General features: G+C 36.1%; 1 non-coding gene across 1 annotated transcript; it reads left to right on the top strand.

Moving 5' to 3' along the window:
* The first annotated feature begins 8,617 nt into the window (after positions 1–8,617).
* Positions 8,618–8,743, top strand: LOC114697819. The gene has a single exon (XR_003735249.1). It is a non-coding gene; the product is annotated as a U6atac minor spliceosomal RNA (small nuclear RNA).
* Positions 8,744–11,051: the final 2,308 nt, after the last annotated feature.

The following is an 11,051-nucleotide window of genomic DNA, read 5'->3' as shown; positions in this document are numbered from 1 at the left end:
ATCAGGCTGGCCTTGAACTCACAGAGATTTACCTGGCTCTGCCTCCTTAGTGCTGGGATTAAAGGCGTGAGCCACTACCACCCGGCTATAACTACATTTTTGCAGAAGACAAAGAGTAGAAATAAATGTTTTAATTAAACATTTTATTATTAAATAAAATATTTATTTCTATTTAATGTTATGTTAAAACTTTTTCTGAAGGCTGAGGCAGAGAGACCCTGCAGCCACCGCCAGGACAAGCAACATGTAAAGACACCGGTAAGCCACCAGTCACGTGGCAAGGTATAGATTTATAGAAATGGATTAATTTAAGCTATAAGAACAGTTAGCAAGAAGCCTGCCACGGCCATACAGTTTGTAAGCAAAAAAAAAAAAAACTTTTTCTGAAATAATTGCATTTCACTGTCTTCCTATAAAGAAAATTCAGTTATAAAACAGAATTATAAATAGTAATAAAGTATTTTATTGAAAATTTGGAATACTTTTTATGTTATTAATGGGAAAAATGACTCTAAGATCCTCAAAGATTTGTGATGTGGAAGCTGACTATCCTGTTGATATTCAATGGAACTTTTAGTCTCAGAGCAAGAACAAACAGAAAATGGTGATAAACTATGCAGAAACACAAAATGTATTAAAGATTGTTTGATAAGCTCACAGTAGGTTTCCTCTAATTAAAAAATCTTACACCAAGATTCTTAAGTTTCATTATTTCTCTGACCAGGTAAAAGGAGTGTATCACTCTAGGCATTTTTTCACCCTGAACCAGGGAAGCAGCTAGATCTATTTAGTAGTGAGCCAAGGGAACAAAACCTAAGTGTGCTTTTAGTCCTATTGACTGATCAAGATGGCCTCAATGCTCTCCTTAGCTTGACCTACTTTAGATAGACTTCTATATGACTCAGGCCCTAAGCATTCTTTTTGTAGAGCAATTACTTTAGAACACTTTCCATTGTAAATTCTTTCTCTATTCCCTTTGAGATGCAAATGTTTTCAAAACCTCTTGACTTTTAACGCCCCAGGAATATCTTTCTAAGGAACCTGGGAGCTATTCCTTTGAAACAAAATAATTGAGGAACATTGTAGATTTACATTCTAGTTTCAGTAAGAGAGAAAGTTCCTAAATATCTTGGTATCAGTTTCTAACTTATAAATTACCTCCAGTCGGAGACCATTGAACTTTCCTTCAGGGGTGACCAATTAGAAGACTTACATAGATTCTGTGTGATTATTCAACTAAGTTCCTTCTTACAGGTCTCTAGCCTTCTTTAACGTTTTGTTATGTTTTTTTTTCTCTTTTTTTTTTCTCGTTTTCATTAAACCTTAATAAAGAGTTCATCGTTCATTGAGTTTATCCAGAGAAATTTTGCTTTGACAATGTGAGTAACAGTAAATATTTATCAGGCATTTAGTGGTATTTCCTAGCACAAGCAAACAAAAAAGAAGAGGTTGAAAACAAAATAAAACAAAAACCTGAATTCAATGAATTTTTTTTTTTAAGTCTTGTGAAAGCGTGACGGTCATTCTTATTCACGTCAACGAAGATGAAGTATAGAAAGTGAGAAATGCAAGCATGTTTAAGTTATGGAAACATCTGAGCAAAGATCTTAAACATAGTACTTTACATGTGGGTTTACAGTAATTTAAAATAAACTGTTATTCTTCTTTGTTTATTGTTCCATGTCCAGATGTATTGCATATTTGTACGTATAAGGTGGATTTTACATCCAGATGTACATAAATGTTTATGAGTGTATGTGGAGAATAGAAATTGACATCAAGTGCCTTCTTAAATCACTTTCCAATTCTTCTTATGGCGTGGGTGATCTCTGACCTTGTAGTTCACTGATTTGGTTAATCTAGCTGGCTAGCTTGCTTTAGGGATTTTTCATCTATGTGTATACCTGAGCACTAAGTTTTTACAAAGCCTAGATGGTATGTTTCATAGTGGAAGATAAATAATATTATGTATATACATATACGTGTCTGTGTGTGTGTGTGTGTGTGTGTGTATGAAATAGACAAATGAAAATATTGTAGCAGGAATCTTAAAAGTTCTTATTAATAAAAACAAACCTGGAGCCAGATATTGGGGTGAACGCTGGAAGATCAGAGAAGCAAAACAAGCCACAGCTACCTCACCTTGCCAGTTCCTCAGCTGATCCTGTTTCCTCAGACTGGAAGCTTCTGAGATCTCATCCAAAATGGATCTCAGCTGAACTGTTGCTCAAAAGCCTAAAAGCTTAACCAGCCAAATGCTTCTAGTTTCTGGTCTTCACGCCTTATGTATCTTTCCTTTCTACCATCACTCCCTGGGATTAAAGGTGTGTGTCACTATGCCTGGCTGTTTCCAATGTGGCCTTGAACTCACAGAAATCCAGAGGGATTTCTACCTCTGTAATGCTAGGATTAAAGGTGTGAGTGCCACCATTTTCTAGCCTTTATATCTAGTGGCTGTTCTGTCTCTGACTCCAGATAAGTTTATTAGGGTGCACAAAATTTTGGGGAACACAATACCACCACAAAATATATTTTTAATACCCAAAGTTTCATAAATATTACATGTTATTGTCAAATTTTAAAAACATTTTCACCATGTCTTTAAAGGAAAAAATATAGTATATAATCATAAAATAAAATTATTCATTTTAAAGGCAAAAGATAATAAACACTCAAGTCATAAAATTGCTACACAATTATAGAAGCTTATTGAACAAAAAGATTTAGAATAAAATGATGGCTACAAATTAAAATTGAGTATTTTGAAGACAAATGAAGAACATGTAATTTTTTAAATGTTTGTATAAATTCTAGAAATGAACATTGACGTTGAAAAGAATGTTAGACTTCATGAAAAACAACGTTTTCTAATCTAAGAAATCCTTTTAACCATACTATCTCCTTCAATGGACTCTTTTTCATAAATGTATACTTTAGGAAATGTGCTTGTAAGTGACATTTTATTACTCACTGAGCCTCCAACTACAATAATATGAATGATTCTTCACTTTTATTAATGACACAATCTTTAGAAAAAGCAAAGATAATGTCATATTCAACTGAAGAAATAAAACTGTAATAACTATTAAAATACAAAATTATGATTAATATAAAGTACATGGTGTAAAAATTTGATGAAAGGCATTAATATTCAAAGTATGCAGAGTAAATAAGAAGCTTGTAATGAGCAAGGTCTGTAGCTTATATTAAACCTAACTAATAAAACATAGTCCAAAAATAAAGCAATTGTCAAACACAGAAATGGAAAGAAATATTAAGTATATTTAATATAATATTAAATATTTTGAAGTGGAGCATTGTTTGAAATTGCCTTTTTCTTGTGGCACTGAATAGAATTCAGTGAACCTAGGCCAGAACCAAGAGTGGAGATAAAATACAATAAGGTACCTAAAGGGAATTAGAAGCCCTACCTCTTTAATGTTCTATACAGTTAAAGAAACACACAAATGCAGCACCAATGACTAGAGAACAAATATTAAAAATATTAGCCCTTGGATGGGAATGCAAGTGATAGCATTCAACATATTGTCACCAAAGGCTCATGGCAATCTGGAAATAGAACATTGATTCTGTCAAGCATCCTCATTATGTTAAGATTTCCAATATTCTTGAAAGTTCAATGCCTATTCAGAGTCTCAAGGGAAACTCCTAGTTATGAACTCTTGTAAATGAAAGTGAAAACTACATCCATCTAATATACAACCACACAGAGGAAGGATCTCCACTACAAAGGGAGGAATGGGTAGGAAAGTAGGAGAGATTGGACTAAAACAAGACTGACAACCAGTAGTTAAATATGCCAATATAGCCCTGACATATTTGGACTTAAATTTGAAAGGACCAAGCAGATGCCATAACAGGCTGCTCAGTCTTCTCTAAGAGATCAGGTCTCAATTTCAGTTTCCTGGGACTGAGCAAGCAGTCCCTGGGAGGGCCGTGAACAAAAGACATAGTCCTTTCAGTAGCTCCCTTTCTGCACGTACTCTGACTGCTCAAAGTTCAGGCAGATGTTTACTGTCTGGGGCCCCTCACCAACTTAGAGTTATGTGTATGAGTCAAGGACAGAGTCTAGACCACTGGGCCAGCCCCCACAGTCAGTACGTGCTAGGCCAGCCAGACCCCATGGCAGCTCAAGGACAAAGCCTGGGACTTGTGCTAGACTGCCCCCAAAATGATAACTGTAACCCCCAACCAGTAAATTCAAAGGTTACATACCCTCACCCAATTAAAAGAGAACAGAGATAAAAATAATCCAATCCAAGTTGCACCCGTGGGATACCTGCCAGGAAAAGTAACTAATAGGGAATGGAACTAGCCTAAGAGAAAAAATGTGTTGCAGTCAATACTGCTGAAAGTAGCTGGATATCTGAAGAGTGCTTTGACTTGATATGGAGATGTAAAGTTTGGAGTTTGCTCAGCTCATTTTTGGTCTTGCTTTGGTCTAATATTTTCTCACTACCCTCCTTTTCCTCCATTTTGGATAGATAATATATATCCTGTGCCATTATATCTTAGAAGTGGGCAATCTGGTTTTTATTTTGATTTTATAGGGGATTATAGTTAAGAGATTGCATGAATCTCAGTCAAGAATTTGAACTTTGGAATTTTAAACATTGTTGAGACTGTAATAGACTATGGAGACTTTTGAAGTTGAATTAAATACATTTTGCACTATGTTACAGCTATATGCCCATGGGGTTTAGGAAGTGAAATGTGGTAGTTTGAGTAGGTATGACCCCCATAGACTCGTGTGTCTATATGCTTGGTCCATAGTGAGTGGCATTATCAGGAGGTTTTACTGTGATAGAATAGGTGTGGCCTGATTTGAGAAAGTGTATCACTTCAGGCATGGGCTTTGAGGTCTCTTACATGCTCAAGTTATACCTAGTGTGGTATGTAGCAGTACTTCTTCTGCCTCCTGTAAGTCAAGATGTAGAGCTCTCAGTTCCTTTTCTAGCACCATGTCTGCATGCATGCTACCATGCTACTCACCAAGACATTAATGTACTAACCCTCTTTAATAGTAATCCAGCCCCAAGTAAAAGTTTTCCTTTGTTAGAATTGTCATGGTCATGGTGTCTCTTCACAGCAATAAACACCCTAACTAAGAGCATTCCCTATTTGTATTTCTAGTTATGGATCAAATTGCTTTCAAGCCCTAGGGATATTCAAGCCCCACATTGGGTGTCAAAATGTTGCTTGTTGCTTTTGCTTTTATGAGGGACCTGCAACCAAATTCCAAATAAGTCGCATGCAGGGTCGTATTCTTAATTATAAATGCCGCTCCTTAGCTTGGCTTGTTTCTTGCCAGATTTTCTTAACTTTAAATTATCCCATCTAGCTTTTGCCTCTGGGCTTTTTTCTTTTCTTACTTCTGTGTATCTTACGTTCATTCTTACTCCATGGCTGGCTGTGTGGCTGTGAAGCTGTCGCCTAGCATCCTTCTCTCCTTCTTCTCTTACTCTTTCTTCTCCTTCTCCCAGATTTCTACTTCTATTTGTTCTCTCTGGGTGCCAGTCCCACCTATTCTTTCTCCTGCCTTGCTATAGGCCATTCAGCTTTTTATTAGACCATCACATGTTTTAAATATGCAAAGTAACACAGCTTCACAGAGTGAAACAAATGCAACATAAAGGAATGCAACACATCTTTGCATTCTCAAACAGATATTCCACAGCATAAACAAATGTAACACATCTTAAAATAATATTCCACAACATTTCCTCATTTGAGAATTCTCTGTTTAGATCTCTATTACATTTTTAATTGGGTTATTTGTTTTCTTGATATCCAATTTTCCTTACTTGTTTATAAATTTTGGATATTGGGTCTCTATAAGTGGCTAAAATTCTTTTCCTATTCTGTAGTCTTCTGTTTTGTTTGATTGACATACAAAATACTTTTCAGTTTCATTAAACCCCATTTATTAATTGTTGATCTTAGTATGTGTTGTAATGTTGTTCTATTCAGGAAATCTTTTCCTGTGCCGATGAGTTCATGACTATTCCTAAATTTCTCTTGTAACATGTTGAGTCTACCTGGCTTCATGTTGATGTCATTGGTCCATTTGTAGTTGAGTTGTATGCAGGGTGATAAATATGGGTATATTTTCATCCTACATGCAACCATCCTTTTTGGTCAACAGCATTTGTTAAAGATGCTTTATTTTTCCAGTCTTTGTTTCCAGCTTCTCTATTAAAAGTCAGGTATCCAGGCAGATCTCAGTCCTCAGGGGTGGCCTTGATCTGGAGGGGGTGGGAATAGGGGGTGGGCTGGGGGGAAGGGGAGGGGGGCAGGAAGGGGGAGAACAAGGGAATCGGTGGTTGTTATGTAGAACTGAATAGTATTGTAAAATAAAATAAATAAAAGAAAAAAGTCAGGTATCCATAGGTGTGTGGGTTTATGTTTTGGCTACTCTCATTTTTTTTTTGTGCTTCTGTATGAATATAAGGATTGATTTTTTTTCAGTTTATGTGAAGAATTGTGTTTGAATTTTGATAGGGGCTGTTACTGAATCTGTAGATTGCTTTTGTAGGATGGCCATTTTTCACTATATTTATCCTAGAGATCCATAAGGATAAGAACTCATTTCATTTTCTGCTGTCTTTTTCAAGTTATTTCTTTAGTATTTCAATGTTTTAATACACAAATTGTTCACTTGTTTGGTTAGTGCTGCCCCAACATTTACTTTTCTCCCCCCCCCTTTCTTTTTTTCTTAGGCATGAACATGGGAAAGGAACTAGATTCTTACACATTATTGGTGGTATTGTAAATTATCTCAGCTCTGTGATAATCAGTGTAGGAATTTCTCAAACAAATTCAAAAAACTACTACCCTATTATCTTATTATACTATTCTTAGATGTGTAGAGGGTGAAATCTAAATCAGTATACAACGCAGACATAAGCAAATGTGCACAAACACAAATGTGTATATTTATTTATTTATTTATTTAGTTAGTTAGTTAGTTAGTTAGTTAGTTTTGGTTTATTGAGAGAGTGTCCTCTGTGCAGATCTAGCTGTCCTGGAACTTACTCTGTAGACCAGACAGGCCTGGAACTCAGTATCCACTTGCTTCTGCCAAACTAGTGCTGGGATTAAAGGTATATGCCACCCTTGCCTGGCTGTGTTTTTGTTTATAACATTACTATTTACAGTAGGTACATTTTGAATCAGGCTGGATGTTTATCAATTGATGAATGAAGAAAACATGGTACATAAATTCAATGGAGGTTTAATTAACAGTAGAGATAAATGAAATTTTGCCATTAGTGAAAACTACATGGAATGGTAAGTCACTACACCAAGGAAGATAAACAGGAATGAAAAGACAAATTTCACAATTTCACCTCATGATCATAATCCAGATTTGTATGCCTACAAGGTTAGTGCATGTATGTGAAATTATAGCATAAGGGAATTAGAATGGATAAGGAGTGGTTCTAGCATAGAGGAAAAGGAGAATAAGAGATAAGAAACTGTAAATATATGAAAAATGTAGATTAATATTATCATAAAACTCATTGTTTTGTTTATTAGAAATTATTTTAAGAGTCCAGAAAAAGGCAAACTGATTAAGGGCACTTCCTGCTTCACAGAGGAACCAAGTGCAATTCCCAACAGCCACATTGGGTAATTGCTATCTGTAGTATATAGCATCTGGCATTGACAAGCACTCATACAGATGCAGCATGAATTAACACACACACACACACAAAAAAAAAAAAACCACACACACACGTACACACATGCACACACCCATGCACACATGCATGCTCACACAGAAAGATAAACACACACACAATGTCCACATAATAAAATTAAACTTTTTTTAAATGATGTTACATTTTTAAACTATTATTGTCTACATAGTTCTAAAATGTTTCTAAACTTTATAAATCATGAAAATATCAAGACCCTACAATTCAGGGTTGTCTGTATGCCTCATACCTTGGTTAATTCCATATCTTGTATATGAATTCAATCCTTCCAGGTGAAGGATGAAATTCCTCTGTCTAGTGAATATGGAATAGGAAAATAATATGTGATTAATAGTTCATTTCATAAGACAGTCAATACCATATGATTTGCATGGTATATGTACATACTATAAAACAGAACAAATATTTTAAAACAAATTTAATTTTCATTAAATTGATAATGGGTTATGATGAAATATTTAATATGGAATTGACATGGCGAAATCTTTAATGGGGGAAATTACAAGAGATGCCACATACAAATATTTTTGAAACATTTTTCAATGTGTGAAAATATGTTATTTCTTACTATGGCTTGCTGAGATTGCAGATATCATCCACCAATGGCTCGTCGCTTCCTCCTAGTTGTTTGGCTAACATCTGTGTCTATTAGCAAGCATACATAGTCTGAATTACAGCAAATCAAATAATTGACATTCAATTAGACTGAATTCCTTCCAAGCTGACTTTACTCTAATTGTGGCTTTATAATCTAGCAACTCATGTGCCTTTAAATAAATTAATTATATTTACTTTATATTATTTTGTTTTATATAATATTAATTGATGAAAATTCCTACATTAAAGATAAACATTTTTAAAAAATATACAGTGAAGAGTTATCTAAAAGGAGAGAAAGTTTGTGCTCCCCTTGAGAAGGATGGAAGAGGCCCTTGGGACTAAAAACACATATATGGTTAAGGCATTGCCACCTACTTGGTGACATTTAATCACTATTTTTCATCCTTCTGCTGCATACAAGAAACACACCACAACTTCATAGACAGACACAACCCAGAGTAAAAGGCTGGGAAAAGACTTTCCAATCAAATGGACTCAAGAAACAAGCTGGTATAGCTATCTTAATATCTTAAAAAAATAGACTTCAAACTAAAATCAATTGGAAGAGGTCAGGAAGGACATTACATATTTATCACAGGGAAAAATACACCAAGATGAACTTTCAATTCTGAATATTTAAGCCCTAAATAAACATGTGGGCACCCACGTTTGTAAAAGAAACATTATTCAAGCTTAAATTGCACATCAAACCCCACACATTATTATTAGGAGATTTCAACACCCCACACTCACCAATGGCCAGGTCTGCAGGACAGAAACTTAATAGAGAAATAGGGAACTAACAGACATTTTGACTCAAGTAGACATAATTGATATCTACAGAACAAAAGAATATACCTTCTTCTCAGCACCCCATGGAATATTCTCTAAAATTGACTATATGCTCCGTCACAATGCAAATCTCAACAGATACAAAAAAATGTAATAACCTCTTGTATTCTATCAGACCACCATGACTTAAAGTTAGATTCAACAACAACAAAAATTACAGAAAGCCTACAATCTTATGGAAACTGAATAATGCCAAACTGAATCACCAATGGGTTAGGAAGAAATGAAATAAATTAAAGATTTCCTAGAATTCAATGAAAATAAATATACAACATACCCAGCACTTGGGAGGCAGAGGCAGGCGGATCTCTTTGAGTTCAAGGCCAGCTTGGGCTACCAAGTGAGTTCCAGGAAAGGCGCAAAGCTACATAGAGAAACCCTGTCTCGAAAAACCAAAAAAAAAGAAGAAGAAGATGGAGAATGTTGAGCAACTCCTTAAATGTCTTTCAGCCATTTGAGTTTCCTCTGTTGAGAATTCTCTGTTTAGTTCTAAAGCCCATTTCTCAATTGGACTGTTGGTCGTTTTGATGTCTAATTTCTTGAGTTCCTTATATATTCTGGATATCAGTCCTCTGTCACATGTGGGGTTGGTGAAGATCTTTTCCCATTCTGTAGGCTGTCGCTTTGCCTTGTTGACCATATCCTTTGCTCTACAAAAGCTTCTCAGTTTCAAGAGGTCCCATTGATTGTTTGTCTCAGTGTCTATGCTACTGGTGTTATATTTAGGAAGTGATCTCCTAAGTCCAATGAGTTCAAGACTACTTCCTGCTTTCTCTTCTAACAGGTTCAGAGTAGCTGGATTTATGTTGAGGTCCTTGATCCACTTGGACTTAAGTTTTGTGCACGGTGACAGATATGGATCTATTTGCAGCCTTCTACACGTTGATATCCAGTTATGCCAGCACCATTTGTTGAAGATGCTTTCTTTTTTCCATTGTACACTAAATCAAAACAACTCTGAGATACCACCTTATGCCTGTCAGAATGGCTAAGATCAAAAACACTGAAGACACTTTATGCTGGAGAGGATGTGGAACGAGGGAAACTCTCCTCCACTGCTGGTGGGAATGCAAGCTTATACAACAACTTTGGAAATCAATATGTATGGCACTTTCTTAGAAAATTGGGAATCAATCTCCCCAAGATCCAGCTATACCACTTCTGGGCATATACCCAAGAAATGCTCAATCATACCACAAGAGCACTTGCTCAGCTATGTTCATATCAGCATTGTTTATAATATCCCAAACCTGGAAACAACCTAGATGCCCTAAATAAATTGTGGCACATATACACAATGGAATACTACTCAGCAGAGAAAAACAATGACATCAAAGGTTTGCAGACAAATGGATGGATCTAGAAAAAATCATCCTGAGTAAGGTAACCCAGACTCAGAAAGACAAATATGGTATGTACTCACTCATAGGAAGATGCTAGATGTGGAACAAGGATGACTGGACTGCTACTCACATCACCAGTGAGGCTACCTGGAAAACGGGACCCCAAGAAAGACACGGAGAAATGGATGAGATCTACATGAACAGCCTGGACATGAGTATGAGTGGGAACAATGAAGTGCGACGGTCGAGGGAAAGAGAGCAGGAGATCCTAGCTGGATCAAGAAAAGAGAGGGAGAACAAGGAATAGGAGACCATGGTAAATGAAGACCACATGAGAAAAGGAAGAAACAAAGAGTTAAAGAGGCCCACAGAAATCCACAAAGATACCCCCACAAAAGACTGCTGGCAATGGTCGAGAGACAGACGGACTGACCTACTCTGGTGATGGGATGGCCAAACACCCTAATAGTTGTGCCATAAACCCCATCCAAGGACTGAGGAATCTGGATGCAGA

This window comes from Peromyscus leucopus, chromosome 11 (assembly GCF_004664715.2).
Source record: "Peromyscus leucopus breed LL Stock chromosome 11, UCI_PerLeu_2.1, whole genome shotgun sequence".
Taxonomy (NCBI): domain Eukaryota; kingdom Metazoa; phylum Chordata; class Mammalia; order Rodentia; family Cricetidae; genus Peromyscus; species Peromyscus leucopus.
This window is presented reverse-complemented; position numbering and strand designations above follow the sequence as displayed.